Here is a 20,744-nt window from a genome sequence, read left to right on the forward strand (position 1 = left end):
TCCTCATCAGCCACAGCCACAGAAGTCACCTACATTTCCTTCCACCCTAACAGCAGCCCCAAAGAAGACATGAGTTAAATTAAGCCAGTCACTGTATTGTGCCTTTTTCTCTGGCCATAGGGACACTTGGGAGGCCATGAGTCACAATTTTAATCAGTGATTCAGTAGGAAACTCCTGATGGAGTCTTCAGGCAAAGGCTTCCTGTGGTGCTGTAGGAGCCATCCTGACCAATTAGCCTCTCCTGACAGTCTAGAGAGAGTGTGGGAGTTCTGGGACATTTATTCCTCCCCACTGCTTCTGTGAGTCATCCAAGGAGGACAGAGCTGAAGGCCCACAGAGAGCTCACCTACAGCAAAGCCCCATCCATTAGATATACTATGGATTTCCATTTTATTAATTAGTACATCTCTTTGTTTGGTTTGGTTTGGGTTTTGTTTTGTTTTGTTTTTCCAGTCTTGTTTGTCATTTGGAACCAAATTTTTCTTGAGTGACATTATCGCACACACAAAAAAAATGGACTGCACATAAGAAAACAATAATCTAGCTAGTCCAGGGAGAGGTACCAAGAGGTACATGAAGCTTCGCTGAGAGCTTACATTGCTAAGAGAAGGAAAGCCAGAAGTATCTTGGGACCCAAGAGACCTCAGTTACACTGCAAGTTCTACCACATCTCCCTGAACTGTCAAATTTAACTGTAGGGGAATTTAAATCTAAATCTATAGAAGTAGGGCATTGTATTGGACAGTTTCACAGGTCCTGTGCTGGCTTTTCATTCCATGAGTCTATTCTCAGTATAAGGGAGTATAATAATTCAAAAAGACCATTCAGGATAAGGCTAAGTATTCACTGAGTATTTTGTCCATCTGCTCACAGTGCATACATTGATGCTAGGACTGTACTTGCTTTGAAGTCACAAGGAAAAGTTCAAATAATCCACAGCTTCTGTTGATTATCATAATGTATTTTAGAAAGTCTTTCACATAAGTTATTTCAAAATTAAAAGCTGAAACCAGAAGTTTCAGACACCTGTGCTTTAAGAGAGCCATGAATGATGTAATCAAAAAGCATAGGGAAAAAACGTAAAATGCAGAGGAAACTAGTCAAATGAACTTCACCATTTCTGAACTATGAAAACAGATAGCAAGATACCAGTGGCTGGTGGTGACTTACAGGATATGTAGAGAAGAAGGAGAAGAGGGTGGCGGGAGAAATATGTACCCACAACAGCTCCTGATTAGTTCAGGAGACAATCCATTCCAGCAGATATGAAGTCTAATAATCATCGTATCAATCTCAAAAGCAACTGTGTGACGTCACCCTAACAAAGCAGGAGCTTACCTTTGTCCATCAGATAAATATGTAGGTCACCTGTGTATGTGAGCTATGTGTGTATATGAATGGTGCATGGACCGAGCTGTGTGCTAAGTGTGCTTACATGGACTGTGTTTGTATGAAGCGTGAGTATGTGTATTGTGTGTGCTGGGGGGGGTTGTATATGGGAGATTGTACATTCACATGTGAGCAGCTGAGTGTGGAGGCCAGAGATTGGTATCATATGTATTCATCAATCAAGCTCCAAGTATCTTTATGAGAAAATCTAACTGTCTGGAACAAGCCAATTCCACTAGACTGGCTACTGAGCAGTTTTTCCTGCCTCTCCCTCCGCGGAGTTGAAACATGAGCATGTGCCACCACAGATTTTTCTTCATAGGTACTGGGGATAAAACTCAAATCCCCATGCCTGTATGGCAAGCACTGGCCTTAATAGCTCAAACATGTTTTTGTAAAATTTTGAGTATTTCCTTTATAATGAAGAAAATAATTCTCAAATATGTGTAGAATTATGAGGCCTGATGTTTAAATCATTTCCTCTGAAGGCTAATATGCAATGTGATCTTATCTACAGTGGTAGTGGTGGTGGTGTGTGTGTGTGCATGGTGAGGGGTTGGGGTGATGTCTATGGGCCTCTGTCAATCTGTTTGCCTTTTCTCTCCAAGATATGCCCAGAAAACTGCTTCAGAGGCCCTTTGTAAGCCCCTGTCCCTTACACACGGTTACAGCCATTCTGGATGGCTCCACAGAGAAGCAAGAGCCTGAACAATTTCTTTGTACCCACCTTTCTGCTAAGAGTCTAGAGCAGTCCAAGTTACAAGGCAAGCAAAGAAAGAGGAACACGGCAATAAAAAGCCCTCCAAAAACCCCTTTGTCGGCTTACCAACACCATAGGGAACATCACAAAAAAGGAGAACATGCCCTGAAAACAAATGCAAACACACCCATGCCCCCCACCTCCCCACCTCATCCTGGATGTTCACTACAACCCAGGAAGGGGGTCCTTACCCAGTGTGTCTAAGTGAGAGGGTGCATAACACTACTGAGTTCCACCATTTTAAAATATTTACTTTTTAAATGTGAGTGTGTGTGTGTGTGTGTGTGTGTGTGAGAGAGAGAGAGAGAGAGAGAGAGAGAGAGAGAGAGAGGGAGGGAGGGAGGGAGGGAGGGGGAGGGGGGAGGATACCCATGGGAACAAATCCCCTAGACCTGGAGTCACAGGCAATCATTAGCTGCCAGCTTGGGGTGCTGAAAACTGAACTCTGGTCCTCTGCAAGAGTGACAAGTTTTTAAATCATGGAGTCGGCCTCTCTACAAGATTTTGGTACAGCCCAATGGAACAGCCCATTATTAACAGTCTGGAAATACTGCATGTCAAGTCATGCTCGCTAACATAAGAAATCACAGGCTGATCCTCTTAACTTGATGCCAAGGCAGAAATGCTGGAATGGATTTATCAGCTGCTCCAGGACAGTTGTCATTGTTTGTAGGTGTGTCGATCACCTCCATATTTCAAACAACCAGGTCTCCTCTGCTACCCTGATCCACTTTACGTCTGTCTGTTTAAAGACTGGCTTCCTCATGCCCCTGTGATGGTAAGGACAGACCTGACAAACATACTTGCTAATTTATCTATGTTACCTCCAGCTACTGGGCACTAACCGCAGATTAAGTTTAGTTGTCTTTTGAGAATGTCTTATTTGTTTAAAGGACCATGGATTAATATTAGAAACATAAGATCATTTTTTCAAAGAACAATATTTATAGGGGAAAAAAATCTAAATTTTATGGGAGATAGAACTCATTTAAATTTAAAATTACATATTATACAAAAAATATACTGGAAGAACACAGAACGAATATAAATCATAGCTATCTCTTTGTTTGGTTATAAGTGAGTTTAATTCACACTTTCTTTTGGACTGCCTAAATTTTGAACACTGATTTTTCTAAAATATTAAATAATAATAAATGAATACTTTGTACAAGAGAACTAATGAAAAACACTACTGGCTTTAGATCATTCTCTAATATATGTGATTTAATTTGGTAACAAATACTGTATGTTTCCATTAATACATGAAACCTAAAATGTTAATTTTAAAGAAGTAAAGAAATAAAAGTAGTTATCAGGGTCTAGGAAGAAAATTTGTTAAAGAAATGTGGAGAGTGTCGTTAGTGGGTTCAAGAATAAAGACAGAGGGATAATTCCCTATCCTGAAGAATAATAGAATAAACGTTGTTGATAAGTGCTGGGGCATTTCAAAACAGCTGGTAGAGAGGATTTTTATGTTCCTAAGGCAACAAAATGATAAACCTGCAGGGGGTGGGGAGGGCTTGTGAATATAGTGCTTATCCTGACCTGAGGCCACAGATTATATGCAAACTTTAAGGGGGTGTGTGAGTGTGTGTGTGTGTGTGTGTGTGTGTGTGTGTATGAGTGTTTTGCCAATATGTATGTATGTGCAATATGTAAGTGCCTGGTGCCTGCAGAAGCCAAAAGACATTACCAAATCTCCTGAGGCTTGAATTATGGAGAGTTGTAAGCAATAATATAGGTGCTGGGAACTGAACCTAATTCCTGTGCAGCCTGTTCTCTTAACCTCTGAGTCATTTCTCCTTGCCCCATATACCTGCTTTAAAATGCGATATTACACCTCCCAGATAGAGGCAATCATAGTAGATCAACTAAAAACAAAAGTGCATACCTTTAAATATTAATTTTCAATCTTCCTTGAATAATTCTAGTCTCCACAAACTCTGATAAGGTTATTAGATTTCCTATCACATGTTTTCCTCCCCAAAATAACCTTTGCTGGACTGGAAAGATGGCCCCATGGATAAGAATGCTTAAGAGTATCTAAGATTGGGGGCCTGGTACCCATGTAGAGAAAGCCAGGCATAGCCCAGGCACCTATAACCCTCAGTGCCCTAGAGATGGAAGACAGGAGGATGACTGGGGCTTGCTGGTAGCCAAACTGTATCCACCTTCAGTGAGAGACTCTGTCTCAAGAGCATAACATAGAGAATGACTGAGCAGGACACCTGACATCTTTCTCTGGCCTCTGTACCTGCACTGTAGTGCACACACATACACACAAACATAGACACACACACACACACACACATACACATATACACATGCACACACACACACACACACACACACACACACACACACACACGTGCACACATACACATCCTTCATTCACCTTTCTGAGACAGAATTCTTTTTTCTTTAACAAAGTATCAATTACACCTATCAAGACAATAGCTTTCCAAGTGCTATTCATTTTAAATATCATTGGTGGTCTACACCCAAGAAGGACTGGGCTTAGTTCTGTTCATACTAAGCCTGCAGATTCTCAATTTTCTTAGACAAATGGGATCACATTCACAATACTGCTATGCACTTTAAACCTTCTCCAGGCTACTAATAGCAGCCAACATAATGGAAAAGCTAAGGAAATGGTCCATAGACACTATTATTTAAAGAACAATGACAAAGGTTTTAAAAATATCAATTAAGTACATTTTCCGAATTCTTTCAACCCTCAGTCAATTGAACCAACAAACATGGCAGGCTGATTGTAGATGTTTAACTGGTCAAGTGTTTCTCCACTAATCATGATCCTTTAGGCTCTTCAGACAATATACTGGAGAAGGCTGAGGGTGTGACTCAGAGAGCTTGCCTAACATGAACAACCTCTGAGTTCAATTCTCAGAACCAACAGATATTTAAAGAGGAATGGCCAACCTAAAAATTAGAAACAAATGGATTCCCCTGGTCTCGTGATTCTTTCTAGAATTATATGAGCAATGAATCTTATGGTTGTCTGTACAAGATTGGACCCATCAACATTTCATCATGGATGAGGGAGGGTACAGGAGGACCCACCCCTTCTAGTAGGACTACTGGCAGTTAATTACTGTAGGGGGAGGGCTGTCACTCTCTTCAGTAATGTAGCCACAGATAGGTTGCTCTGGCTCAAATGAATAATGTCACACCCATGCTCAAGTAAGAAACTCAACAATAAACTCTGTGGTCCGTACACAGAAGGAAGGCATGAAGTAGTAGGGAGGTACACTGAGCACGAGGATGCCAGCAGGAGTGTAAAAAGATGAGGGAGAGGAAGGAAATAAAGATGGCTGAAACCCATGATATAAATGTATGGAACTGTCAAAAGTTTTAAAGTGCAGAAAAAAAGAATTTATACTATTCCTCACTTTCAGAAGCCAGCAGGTACGTGAAATTTCAAAATGACATCTCATTTGAAGAATCTTTGGGAAAATTCTCCCAAAGGTATGAAATTCTGAGGTCAGCTGTGTTGGATGTATCTGTGCCTCAATAATAAGGAATTATCACACTTGTCACCCTTCTTTCCCACTGTGGCACTCATCAGTGCAGTGCCTGCCTGTTCTTGTCAAGGCAGTTCCCATTCACCCAAGAAGGAATGATGGCACATACAAAACACATCCTTTTCTTTTAAAGATTTATTTATTTTATTTTTGTATATATGTGCCCTGTATGAGTTTCTGTGCACATTGTGTAGGCAGTACCCATTTAGGCCAGAAGAGGGTGAGTGTGAGCCAGCAATGTAGCTGCTGTGACTATAACCCCAGTCACCTGGAAGGGCAGGATAACTCTTAACTGCTGAGCCATCTCTCCAGCCCCTTTACCCTCTTCTTGAGAGAGTCTTCTATAATCACCTACGCAGTGCCCATTTTGCTTGCACAAGTCTTTGTTCTAAGATACAAGAATCCAGTGATCTCAGCAAGTATCTTATGATCCCTGCCTATAGCACTACCTTGTTTAAAGATTTGGTAATAATTCTGTCTTAGTTACTGTTCTATTGCTATAGAGAGACACCACGACCAAAGCAGATCTTAAAAATGAAAGCATTTCATTTCAGAGCATGCTTACGGTTTTAGAGTGTTAATCTATGGTGGTCATGGCAGGAAGCAGACAGGTATGGTTGCTGGAGCAGTAACTAGGAACTTTATACCCTAATCCACAGGCTACAGGCAAAGGTAGAAAATCTGGACCAGGCATGGGCTTTTGAAACCACAAAACTCAACTGCAGTGACACATCTAATCCAACAAGGCCACACCTCCTAATCCTTCTCAAACAGTTCTACTCCCAGGTGCTGCAGTATTCGAATACTTGAACCTAAGGGGGACATTCTCATTCAAATCACCACAACTCTCTAGCAAGAACATTACCCCTCACTTACAAGGAGCATTAGCCCTAAATGGTAGAAATAGATTGTCTCATCGACATTCTACTGTCTCCACCCTGATGGACCTTATAGCTCAGTGCCCTGTAGGTCATGATGCATTGATTTTCTTCCTCCTCCAATTACCAAAGAAGAAACTTCAGTTAAAAGTCAGCTTTTTGTTAACTCACTCCTGTGCCTCTAGTTGCAAAAGTAGTATCAGTAACATGCCAAAATTGGGAACTACATGAACTAGAGACCACGGCCCACTCTCTTTGGATTCTAACATTTCCATCTCATTGAAATTAGTGTTGTGAGACTTTTTCTGTGTAGGTGTGAACAAACGGTTTATCCCTCCTGATAGGACATCAACAACACAAAACAAACAAACAAGCAAACAGATTTCATTCTAGTTTAGCTAATGAGAAGTCACAACTCTGTGGTAACTGCATTACTGAAAGTACTACCCAGCATAGGTGAACACTCTGTGAAGCTGCTTCCCCTAGATCTCCTGTCCAACGTCCAGGCAGTTCCAGGGGAGAGCTTCCTACCCCATAACACTTACTTACTGCTCATATACCACTGAGGAGGCGTCTTGTGAATCTTGTAAATGTTCTTTGCTCCCTAAACCTTGTGACTTTCTTTATCATTATGACTCTGATCATCTTTTCTCCTCTCTCTAGGAGGCACTATTTCAGTTCAGAAGCAACACACACACACACACACACACACACACACACAGAGAGAGAGAGAGAGAGAGAGAGAGAGAGAGAGAGAGAGTTCTAGCCACGGCAGAAACTGATCTCTGTCCTCCATGAAAATGGACTCAAACGTCCTCTAGTACACCGTGGGGGTGGAGTCTAAGGGCCTCCTCNAGAGAGAGAGAGAGAGAGAGAGAGAGAGAGAGAGAGATACAGAGATACAGAGATACAGAGATACAGAGATACACACACTTGAGAAAGCTGCAAATGTGGAGATGTATTTGCCAGTTTTATCCATCTTTTCCCATTTTGGACTTTCTATTTGGAAACTCAAAACCATACACCATAATTTATACCACCACCAGTCAATTAACCATTTCTTCACTAAGGAAAACTTTCTGTCTTTTCTTCTTCCTTCTCTGATAAGCAGCATATGAACAAAAAATCCTCTCAAGTTACACGGACTTTTATAAAACAAACAAACATGAACAGTGTGCCTTCCCCCTTGTCATTCACAATAGCAGTCACCAGCCACAAGCTGAACCTTGATCATATAAAGACTTCTTCTTGGTAATGAAGATGGCATCTCAGTCACTATCTGTAGAGACACCATAATCATAGCAACTCTTATAAAGGGAATCACTTTAATTGGGGCTTGCTTATAGTTTCAGAAGCTTGGCCTATTATCATTATGGTGGGGAATGTGGCAACAGGCATGGTAGGCATGGTGCTAGTGATGTAGTGTAGAGCTACAACCTTATCTGCAAGCAGGAGGAGTGATATTGGGCCTGACTAGGGCTTTTGAAATCTCAAAACCCACCCCTAGTGACACACTTCTTCCAACAAGACCACATCTAGTCCATCTAGTCCAACAAAACCAAACCTGTTAATCCTTCTAATCCTTTCAAATAGTGCCACTCCCTGCTGACTACAAATTCAAATATATGAGTCTGGGGAGGTGGCAGGGAGAAGGTTTACTCAAACTGCCACAGATGGCTATAGGATGCGAAGAGATGAGCACAAAAAGTAAGTGCCTTGACAAGTGAGACTGGGAGGGGCATAACACACCTCAGAGGATGGGCATCACTTTAAACTAATTCTTGATTAAAATATCAGTAAAAGGAAGTGGGAGAAGATTCTAGTCCCTGTGGCCTTTAGCACAGCTTGCTTTGGTCGTGTTCAAATTGTGTTGCTTAAGCACTGGGCTGCTGCCTCGCTACTACTTTATTATCAGTTAGGAGGGAGTTATTTTTAACTCCAGTTCCTCTCAGGAACTTCTCATTCAGACCCGGCCTTGCAAAATACAATTCCGGGGAAGGAACTGTGAATGTGGAGGGATGAGAAAACGTTAGCTAATGAATAAAGCTGCTATTAAATTCTCTCATTATCAGTTGGATTCTTTTTCCAGGCATCTAAAGAAATCTCCACAGCAGAATCTAACCACAAATACAAGAGTACTTCATTGGGGATTTTTTTTTTTCAGAAATTTCCTTATGAAACAATTAATTTAAACAAAGCCTTGTTGAAATGGAATTCAAGAAAAATTTTAAATGAAAGCCACCTTTTACATATGCTCCAAAGTCAACTGCACATCAGGATGTATCAAAGTCTGAGTGACCCTGTTTCTTCTGAAACCCTAGCTCTCATCATAAATGAAATGCCAAATATAAGCATTCTCTCCATCTTAGCATTCCAGGAAATTAAACCAATCATCTGCAGTCAAATCAGCTTAAACAGCTCAACTTGCCTTACAAAGAATGTTAATTTACAGCAGCCAATACCGATAAAGGTCAAAAACACTTCTTCCTTTATGCTGTAGAAGCAGTTGTATGACTCCTGTGAACTAAATACCTTACCATTAGGAGGTGTGTGTGTGTGTGTCTGTGTGTGTGTGTGTGTCTGTGTGTCTGTGTTGTCTCTGTATGCATATATGTCTATATGCATGTATCTGTGTATGCATGTGTGTGCACAAATATGTGTCTATGTGTGCATAAGTGTCTCTCTGTGTTGGTATATATCTATGTATGCACAAATATGGATGTATGTGCATATATGTTGTACATGTGTGCATGTGTATATGCACATGGCTATATGTGTCTATATGTGTGTGCATAGTGCCTGGTGTCTGTATGTGTCTATGTGTGCACAAATATGTGTGTGTATGTCTATGTGTATGCATAAGTACCTGTTTTGTGCATGCTCATGTGTATCTGTATCTGTCTATGCCAAAATATGTGTGTATGTTTCTATGTGTGCACATGGGTGTGTTTGTGTGTGTGTGTGTTTGTGTGTGTGTGTGTGTTGGTTACAGATCATCTTAAAGTATCTTCCTCAGTTGCTTTCCCTTATTTGTGGAGACAGAATCTCTAAAAACTGGGAGCTCAGCACTTTGGCAGTGGTCAGTAAGCTAGCTACAAAGTTCCTCCTGTCTTGGCCCCTTTAGCATAAGTATTACAAGTACAAACCACCACATCCGACTTTCCTGTGAGAGAAAGACTCTGAAGTTGTGTTCTCACACTTGCACCAAGAGTACATTACTGACTCTTCCATCTCTCCAGCCCCAGAGGCAACTTTAGGTCTTTCATTTGGCTGACATATTCTTTTGTTCACAAGATGAAGCTACATATTTTTATCAGTTTGGTCTGATTTGATATTTGACAGTTTAAGCTAGATGTGTGTTGCTACAACAGGAGAATTGCCAGTGACAGTAGACTGAAGTATACATTGTTGAGCTTTGGTCTATTGCTATGTATTGTAAGGCTAAATTCTGTATCTGGGGGACTAGGCCTGCGAGTGACTTCTCTTGTTTACAAGCTTTTGTTGTGCAAACCTTGTTCCTTGATTTAAAACTATTGGTTAAATAAAATTGGCTGCAGCCAATTGCTGGAGGGATTAGAGGTTGGTGGGCTAGAAGTGACCTGGTTGGAGGAGGAGAGATGAGGAGGAAAGAGGGAGAGGGAGAAGGAGGAGGAAGTCACCATGAGGGGAGAGAAACCATGAGCACATGGCCAGGAGAAACAGCAAGTATCTGGGGTACACTGCTAGGGAGGTAGCCAGGCCTGCATTTAGAAGATTAGATTAGGGGTGACCTCCAGTCATTGTCAAAGCCAATTAAAATAACCAAAGTCTGAGTCTCATTTATGTGTAAGCCAGTGGTGGATAAGTTTAAATTGTTTGTACTACGGTAAATCATATGAAGAACTTCGTGATGGTTGTAATGCTAAACTTGAATTTAGTCCAACTGATTCCTACCCAGGATATTTCTTCAGGAACATGATAAAAAAAAATGATCCATGAGTGTCTATTGAGCACTTCTGTGAGTAAACCAAAGGACTGGGTATAGTCAGTGAAAGACAAATAACAGGCAAGTAGATGAATACAAAGAATATGCCAAATTGGGTTAAAGGTGCAATGCAATTTGTAAATGAGATGAAATGGGCAAGGCCAATTTAATTTTTTTTTTAATTTATGAGCTTTATTAAAGCATTTTATCACAAAGACGGAAACATACAAATGAGAAGCATGCAACCATCATCTTCCACGGTCAAGTCAAACTGCCATCTCTCTCTCTCTCTCTCTCTCTCTCTCTCTCTCTCTCTCTCTCTCTCTCTCTCTCTCTCCCAATTTCATAAAGGTGATTTTGGTATACACCACTCATCGATTGACAAGTTGGACACAAAAAGAAATAGGACCGTACAACAATAACACTGTGAGTGAAGTCAAAGGAGTGTGTTTATCTCCAATGATATATCTACTGTATAAACCATTTACTCGCTAGTCAACTTTCAACAACACCTTTACAAGAGGAGTTTGCACAGCTCAACATCAACCTTCACCACCTCGCAAAGCTACCCAACTCATGTTTACTGACCTCGATGCAGAAAAAACATTGAAACCTCATAAACACCCGAATCAAAAGAGCAACAAGCACCAGTTCTGTTTTTCTGGGGTGCAATAGGCTCAATTCCCTGAACATGGTCAACATAGTCCATTCCTTTAATAAATCAAGGAGAAAAATTCAGTACTTCCCTTGGTCTTTTTGTTTGTTTGTTTGTTTGTCTGTTTGGGGGGGGTTGGCTTTTTAAAATAGCTTTATATAACTACAAATCAAAGGTACATTTTTCATATGCTAAATAACATCAGGATGCAGAAGAGTAATTAAGAAGTATATTTAATGGCAGCACACTTGACTTTCCCTTTTGAAGTAAAAAAAGAAGCACAGAAATTGACCTAAATGCATCGGTATTATGTAATAATTTCCTGGAACTTAAGACAGCACATGTGCCTGTGTGTATGACTTTCTGGGTTCCACCCCAGGCACTGAGGAAATCAGGAGGGGTGCTACACACCTACAGTCCCAGCACCTCAGAAATGAAAACTCAGATGTTCGGAGGTCAAGCTCTACCACATAGTGAGTTCAAGACCAGACTCGGCTGCCTGAGGTTCTATCTCCAAATCTGTAAGTATGTTTTAAACATTTACTTAATTAAGTACTGAATCAACACAATCAATAGTCCTGATTGATTGACAAAGGTAAAAGCAGCATTGTTGTAAATCTGGCTACCTTGATTACTCATTTGACAATCACAGGACAAGCCTAGAATCAGTAAGTATTGTGGAGGAGGTATCTGTGTATAAAATAAAGATGCAAACATAGGCAAAATCAGATGCACATAAATCAGACAATTTTAAGCTCTAACCAATGTAGTTCCAGTAAAGTCAACATGCTTAAAAGGAAAAAATAGTCATCCTTTGGAACTTCAAAGAAGTTTTTGTGACTGAAGGATCTATGACAAATGAAGACTTTTTTTTTTTTAAATGAAGGTATGTGTTTCTGGGGTGTAGTTTGAGCAAATACAAACATAAGTCAGGTGTCCAAATGTGTTTGTTAAATGATATCTCTTCATTTATATCTAATCTTACCTTGTTCTTAAAACTCCACTCCTGATGAGGACAGATGCTATTTAACAAGCTTGGAGCTCACAATTAGAAAACTGACCTTCCTGAAGTCTGTATTTAAAAATACCCTGCGTTTTGAAGGTCTGGGTTAAGTAGGCCCTGCACACTGAGTGTGTCATCCCTAGTCTCCCACCCTCCTTTTTCTTATCTTCTGTTTTCCTCCAGTCCTCTTTGTCTCCCTGACGTTTGTTTCTGTCTTCACAACACATATTCATATGCAAGAGTTTGTGCATCAGCACAATCTAGGGACCACAAAGTAAATAAACATGCATTTGTTTTTCCTCAGACTGCTTTAATTTACTTAATATGACTTAGGGCAAATATTCAAAATGTAGGCTTCTCGGAGCCATTTCTCTTTCTTCCAGAAGGTTTCTTCTCCCTGCCTGCCCCAACTTTTTAAGTATTTATTTTATTTGTTTGTTTTGTTTGTGTCAAGACAGGGTTCCTCTGTGTAGTTCTGGCCATCCTAGAAATCACTCCGTAGACCAGGCTGTCCTTTAACTCAGAGCCTGTCTCTGTTTCCCAAGTGCTGGGATTGAAAATGTGTGCCACCTCTGCCCTGCTGATTTATTTTATTTTAAATTGTGTTGGGGGAGGGGTGGTTCACATGAGTGAGGTGCCTGTAGAGGCCAGGAAAGAGTGTTGGATCCTCTGGAGCTGGAGTTACAGGCCATTGGAAGCTACCCGAAGTGGATGCTGGGAATCAAACCTCAGTTCTCTGTAAAAAACAGGAAGTGAGCCATTTCTCCAGCCCTGCTGCATCCCTTTCTTGAGAAAGCATCTGGACTCATGGGAATGGATGCACGGAGCCTGTCCATGCACGGAGCTGGCTTGAGACAGTTTGCCCTTCTATGGACATGATAGGCCTGTGCCCTACGATAGACATTTGCTCATGTCTTTGATGGTCTATACTAGACCCTGTTACACATACAGCTTGCCTTTCCTGATTCTTTCTTTACAGAATCTCCTGGTGTGCTTTCTACTCTTTATGGCACACCCTCAGAGACATCTATACATGCCTCTTTCATCTTCAACAGTGAATTTCCAAACAGGCCTAGGGGGATCTTCTTACAATGTTATAAAGCAGTATGCTTGAAGTGACAGAAAGACTCTGAACCTGAGGTTGATTGAACATCACCCAATAAGGAAAAGCTTTAGCTCAGTGATGAAGTGGGGAAAACGTTTACACTCTAGAACTCCAGTCCAGTCAATCTGATTCCGCAGAGGCGGATACCAATACACGTGTGTGCACATGTGTGTCAAGCCTGTACCATCTACTGGAAATGCAACCTGAGCCTGTATTTTTTATGCAAGGTCTTCTCTGGTTTTTAGCTCTTCCCAGCCATTCTTCTTGCAACGTTCTACTGGGAAGCCCAGTTTTATCTCCATTTTCATGTCTACTTCAATAGTGCTGTCTTATAATTTTCTCTGTTATTTGAGTTTGGTTCAGTTTTGAATCAGTTTTGACACCTCCTCAATTATCTCATTAGATAATGGACTTCCTGGTTTTGTGTGTCGACTTGACACAAGCTAGAATCATTAGAGAGAAAGGAGCTTCCGTGGAGGAAATGCCTTCATGAGATCCATCTGTAAGGCGATTTCTCAGTTAGTGATCAAGGGGGAAGGCCCGGCCCATTGTGGGTGGTACCATACTGGGCTTGCTATAAGAAAGTAAGCCATGTGAAGGGAGTCAGTAATCAGCACCCTACAAGGCCTCTGCATCAGATCTTGCCTCCAGGTTCCTGTGCTGCTTGGATTCCTGCCCTGACCCCTTTGGTAATGAACAGTGATGAGGAAGTATAAGCAGAATACACCCTTTCTTCTGTAACTTGCTTTTTGGTCATGGTATTTAGTCACAGCAATAGGAACCCTAGCTAAGACAGGTATTGATTTACAACTCACTTAAAAAATAATTTTATGTGTAGTGTGTGTGTGTGTGTGTGTGTGTGTGTGTGTGTGTGTGTTGGAGGAGGAGAGTTCCCATGAATGTGCATGCCTGTGTATGTGCAGGACAGAAGTTGATGTCTGCTGTTTTCCTTGGTTGTTTTATACCTGATTCCTTGAAACAGAGTTTCTCACTCAACCTTGAGCTTACCGCTTGAGATAGACTGGCTGGTCAGCAGCTTCAGGGATTCACCTCTCTCTGCCCTACCTATGGCACTAGGTTACCTATGCTTACTGTCACACCTGGATTTGGGATAGATGCTTGGGTTCTGAACTCAGGTAGGTCCTCATGCTACCAAAGCAGGTATTTTACCAACTAAACCATCCCCCAATCTCTGTGCTCATTTTTGTCTCTATACAAGAGTCATGATTGAACATTGATACATTGAAGAGTAGCTTCTAATACCATTTCAAGATCATTTGCCGTTCTCCCTGTCATTTCAGAGAAAAAGCCACCAGCGTTTGAGTTCTTCAGACAACTGAATTCATCCTACAGAAGAGATCTGTAGGACTATAGATATTATCCTGCCCTGTAGGGTCTGTAAAGAGCTAGTGGAGTCAATTTCCTCACTGCATTCTGTGCTAATATTAACTATGGCAACCAATGTGCCCAATGGTTGGGTTTGACTTATTGTAACAGAGTTCATTCTCCAGCAGATAAAGGAATTTACAGTTAGTGGGGCCTGCAAGGCAGATTTCAAAACAAATATTTTGGCTAACAGGAGCTAGATGGCAAGAATTCCATGTCAGTGACAATATGATGGATTAAATTATGCAACCGAGAGAACATTGGCTCCTCAATCCTGAGAGCTGTTGATGTCCCCAAGGCATTTTACTCTTGCCATAGCAGCACAGCACTGCATAAAAGGGCTAGTATTTATTGTCCAAAGAAAGGCGATCAGAATTTGTGCCCAACAATCTGTCAAGAGAGCTTCCTTATTAAATAGAACTCTGCCATGTCCTAACCCATGCTTATTGACAGGGAGGCCCTGGGGTAGTAAATTAATCCTTTCTAATCAGCTTAGAAAACATAGTTCTACTGTCTCCATTGGCAAGATGGATATTGAGATGATGCCTGCCAGCTATAAAATACCCTTCGCCTTCAGAAGTGACTTCCTGCATTAAATACTAGATCTAGGTGAGTCCCAAATGTCACAGCATGTGATGGGCTTGGGTTAAGATGCAAGAGTCTATCATGTAAAGAACAGTGGTCACTGTAACTGGACATATGTTTAAGTCATTGGGAACCCAAATGTGGCACTGGGGCTTTTATTGAATGGAAGTAGAAACTTAATTATCCACCCACTACGAAATGAAGTCTTCACTGAGCCTGATTTGGGAGTAACTTAGAGCCTTACAAATCTAAGAAAAGTTAGAAGACATTTTCAACATGTCATCCAGAAAGGTGCTGCAGTGCCAAGTGTTAGGGGCTATTTGCAATGACAAACACTCAATGAAATCTAGCAGAACACTGGCAAAATAAAAGCAAATGCCCTACAGGATGGCATCCTGAAGATTGCTGCAGACTAGTGAGAAGAGATGTATCCCTAGAACCACACACCTGCCAGAGGCAAATAACCAGAATTTATAAGGAACATAAACAATTCAAGAAAAAATAATTCAATTAAAATGGACAATGCACTTAGATAGACATTTCTCAAAGAGAGACTGACAAATGGAAGACAAGTTCTTGAAAACATGTTCAACACAGGTCATCAGAAAATTGTTACCCAAACCCACACTGAGCTATCACTCCCTCTATTTAGAATAGATATTATCATTTAAAAAAAAAAGATGAAATGAGGGGAAACTTAGATGTTGGTGGGAAGGTGAGTCAGTTTATCTGTGATGGAAAACGGAAAAAAATCCCTATAAAAAGTATTAAGGAGTGGAAAACTTGTGTGTCAGCAACCCCACCTCTGGTTATATAACCAAAGGGAAGGATGAGAGAGAGAGGAAGGGGGAATCTACAGATTCATGTTTTTGCAGTGAAAATACCCACAATAGCCAAGAAATGAAAATTTAAGTGTCCATCAGTGAAGGGATGGATAAAGTCTAAGAAATATACAGAGAGTAGACTACTATTCCTTGTGGTAAAACAGAAGGGAGTTCAGCCATTTATGATGCTGTAGTTAACCTGGAAAATACTATGCTAAGTGAGATACTCCACAGAGAAAGATAAGAACCCTGTGAGCCACGTATTTACAGAATCTAAACCACTTAACTCAGAGAGTAAAAGCAAAGACTTGGAGAGGCAGAAGGCTTGGGGAGATCACGGGGCATAAAAATCCAGAGAGTGGCCTGAGGAGTCAATTCTGTCCGTCAAGTGCTTGCTCGCTCGCAAGCAGGATGATCTGAGAACCCATGTCTGAAGTGCCTGCACATGTTGCCAAGGGTTTGTAATAACAATCCTAGAGATGCAAAGACAGGTAGCCAGTCTAGTGTGCTTAGTGAGCTCTAAGCCAGTGAGAGAATGATAAAATGAAAATTAATAAAATGAAAATGTCAAAGGTCAATAACAAAAACTTGCTGGTGTGTGCAATAGTGTCTGCATCTGGTGGCTGATTATGGGATGGACCCCTGGGTGGGGCAGTTTCTGGATGGTCCATCCTTTTGTTTCCAGTACAGGGGAACACCAGGGCCAAGAAGGGGGAGTGGGTGGGTAGGGGAGCAAGGGGGGAGGGTATAGGCGACTTTGGGGATAGCATTTGAAATGTAAATGAAGTAAATACCTAATAAAAATTGAAAAAAAAAGTCAATAACACTTGAGGAAGGACATCTGTAGTTGTCCTCTGATTTCCATATATGCCCCTCCCACCCCCCTCTGTGTGTGTGTGTGTGTGTGTGTGTGTGTGTATGTGTGTGTACTTGTAAATATAATATATAAATATAAGGCCTAATACCTAACACCTGAGATTTTGATCACATTTAGAATGAGAGTCCACTAAGATGCAATGATGTCTGTGTGAGGGCCAACTCATCCTCAGGTAGACTGAGGTCTACATTTAAAACATACACAAACACACAGACATGAATAGACAGAGTTTTCCTACCCAGGAGAATATCATGTGACTACCTACCAAGGCAAAAATAAGAAGGATGTGTCCACAAGCCAAGACCAACAAAGATCTACGCCAAGCATCAAAAGCTGGAAAGAGGCAGGAAGAAATCCCCAACATCCTTCTGAAAGCTCATTGCCCTAGGAACATCTTGATATCTAACTTCCAGACGCAAAATAACAAAAACAATTTCTGTTGTCTTTAGATGCCTACCTTCAGATATTCTGCTGGGCTTAGTAGCATGGTTAGTTGGGAACTTTTCAGGGGGTGGAGTCCTTTCCTCTCTCTAGCCTCTCTACACATGGACACCAAAGGATCTGGAAATGAGCTAAGGCTGTTACCAGGGAGATGAAAGATCATTTGCCTTAAGAGGGCAGAGGAATTCACTCTGTCCAGATAAGGATGCGGGAACTTCAACAAGCACAGTGATTGTTCATTTCAGCATCTCATCCCAACAGGAAATTACCATCCTGACTTATTTAAGAGAAAATAACATCATCATAATGGATGGGGTGGAGAGAGATTATACATTCCAATGAAGTTTTCTGTATTCTTCTTTCCTCCTCTTAATGGCATTCTGCTGTTTAAAATGCCAAGTTACCCCATTGACAAAGCAAATTAAGCATTTTCCATAATTACATTTTGTAGCTCCCAGGGCAAATATGGCTTCCTGAGAAGAAGGCTCTGGGTCTCATGGGCACTGGTTTGAGCTAACTTTTCTTTAGCTTCTGTTGTCCTACCTTTTAAAATTTAATTCCATTTTATTTTATAATATTTTCAATTTATGTGCGTATGTACATATCTGGGTATGTGCAGGTGACCACAGATGCCAGAAGAACACAAAGAATCCCCTGGAGAGCTGAAGGTACATGTGGTTCTGAGTTATCTGATGCGGATGCTGGGGGGGTAAACTTGGAGGTTTCTCTAGAAGAATATCAAGTGTTCTTAGTTGCTGAGCCATTTCTCTAACATATTTCCCTATTTTTGTTCATTGTTTCAACATAAAGCTGGGGAAATGGCTCAGTGGGTAAGACTGTTTTCTGTGTGAACATGAAGACCTGAGTTTGGATCACCAGTGTCCACACATACTTCTAGGTGTGGTCACAAACACTCTGTGTCCACAGTGCCAAGGAGTGTGGACACAAGAGGAGCACTGAAGCTTGCTGCTCTCTAGTGTCAGCCAGGCCGTGTCTCGGGGCCATAAGAAGAGAGTGACAAAGCAGGACTTTTGACATCCTTGTCTGAATTCAACATTCATGCCTGTAAGCATATATATATATATATATGCCTGTCCACACGTGCTTAGCCACACCCCTCACACACATGTTTTAAAAACAAACAAATAAAATAGAGGTAATTTGATCCTGTGTTGACTTGAGACAAGTTCCTATTTGAGTTTGTTCACTGTAAATCTAAGTTCAGGTCTGGTGACATGGATCAGCTGGTAAAAACATTTGCTGCCAAGCCTCGTGGCCTGAGTTCAAATCATGGGACATTCGTGGTAAAAGGAGAGAATCTGCTCTCAAAGAGTTGTCATCTGACCTCCACGAGTACATCATGGTGTGCAGGCACCAAACACAAATGCATAAATGCATATTAAAATAAATAAGTAATAACAATATAATGTTTTCATAAAACCTTTTAGGCTCCGATGAAAAGACAGGACAGAAGTTGTGTCTAGATGGGTTTCAAGGATCCATGGATTGAAATTCTGGATAATGATGCCTTGGGTGGAAATGCAGCTCAGAGAAAGCTGAAGCTGGGATTGTCTCCTGTTGACAATTTGTTATCCAAATTTCTTGTGAGAAAATCAGATCTGTTAGGACAACTCCCCGTGTCTGTCCAGAGCAGTGGTTCTCAATCTTCCTAATGCTACAACTCTTTAATATGCTTGCTCATGTTGTGATAACTCCCCACATAAAGTTTTTATTGTTGTTGTTGCTACTACACAACTGTGATTTTGCTGCTTTTATGAATCATAATATAAATATCTGCTATGCAGGATATGTGGTGTACAACTCCTGAAAGGCTCGCGACCCTCAGGTTGAGAACCACTGACCCACAGACCAGCACACCTTCATAGCAGTCTCCCCAGTGAACTACAGCAAAATCAGCTAGTGGACTACTGTCCCGTGTATTGTTATTCATTTGTTCCACTGAACATTTCTCATACTGTGATGTGGCAAGATGCATCATGAGCATTCCCAGAAGCTGAGTATGTCACAGATATTATATGTGCCATGAAAAAAAATAAGTTCAAAAACACAGACACATCTCGCAGTTTAACCAGAACACGTGGCAATAAGGGAAACTGAGGTACCATGACGTGTGGGGCTGAATCTGGTGTTCCTCATTTTAACTATCCATTCAATCTGTGCTGTGAGACAGAGTAATGAGAATTCAAAGTAAGGCCTGAGAGGGAAGGAAAAACTCATCACAGCAAAAGATCACACAGTAAAATCACTTCGCTGTGCTAAACCAATCCCTGTGCAATAAAAGCAGGTGTCTGGTGACACTGGAAGACAGTCTTAAACTGTGTCATTAAAGGAGAGATAAAATTGTCAGAGCCCTAATTTTTGCCTATTAAATGAGAGGGAAATGTCACCTGAAAAGCTTTAGCAAAGTTTATAAGACTGTTAAAAGTATGAAGGAGGGATGGAGAGATGGCTCGGTTAAGAGCACTTGTTGCCCCTCCAGGGGATCAAGAGTTCAGTTCTCAGAACCCAGACTCATATGAGGCAGCTCACAAGCACCTGGAACTCCAGTCTCAAGGTATACAGTGCCCTATTCTAGCCTCTGTGGGTTCTGCCGTTATGTGCGCACAGACACATGCAGAAGCACACACATAAATAAAAGCAAATCATTTTTAAAGTCTGAAGGAATACAAGTATAAAAAGAATGATGGATAAATAAATATCCATTTATTTAGTAAGAACATCCACACCCCTGAACTAGGGACCATGATACGGTGATGAGAAACCCGAGAGCCACTTAAAGCTTGTGGTTTAGTGGAGGAAATAGTCATGAAATAATCATTCCTGTAAATCACTGGTACAGAAATTAGAATGTTTAAGATGAAAGAATGACAACAATGGGGAGATGATTCAGTGAGCAAAGTAGCATGCCGGACAATATGAGTCAATTTCCAAGAATCCTCATGGTAGGAGAGTAGAACCAACTCCTGATAGCTGCTCTCTAAGTTTTACACTGTAGGGTGTGTGTGTGTGTGTGTGTGTGTGTGTGTGTGTGTGTGTGTGTGTGTGTGCGTGCATGTACACACATGTACGCACATACACACATGAGCATGCTCGGCACACAAACTCAATTCTGTCCCTACTGTCACTTTAACCAGAATTACTTTTATTGCAACTTTCACAGATAGAAAGCCTGAAGTACATTAAGCACATGGCCCAGGGTCAAAAGGCTAACAAACTGTAAATCCAACTTAAATCCACCCTGCCCCTGGAGTTTATGAGGTTGACCAGGAGCTGATCCAAGAGAGTTTAGCTGGGAGTCTAACTCAGTCAGATT

The sequence above is a fragment of the Mus pahari genome, chromosome 2 (genome assembly GCF_900095145.1).
Source record: "Mus pahari chromosome 2, PAHARI_EIJ_v1.1, whole genome shotgun sequence".
NCBI classification, from domain to species: domain Eukaryota; kingdom Metazoa; phylum Chordata; class Mammalia; order Rodentia; family Muridae; genus Mus; species Mus pahari.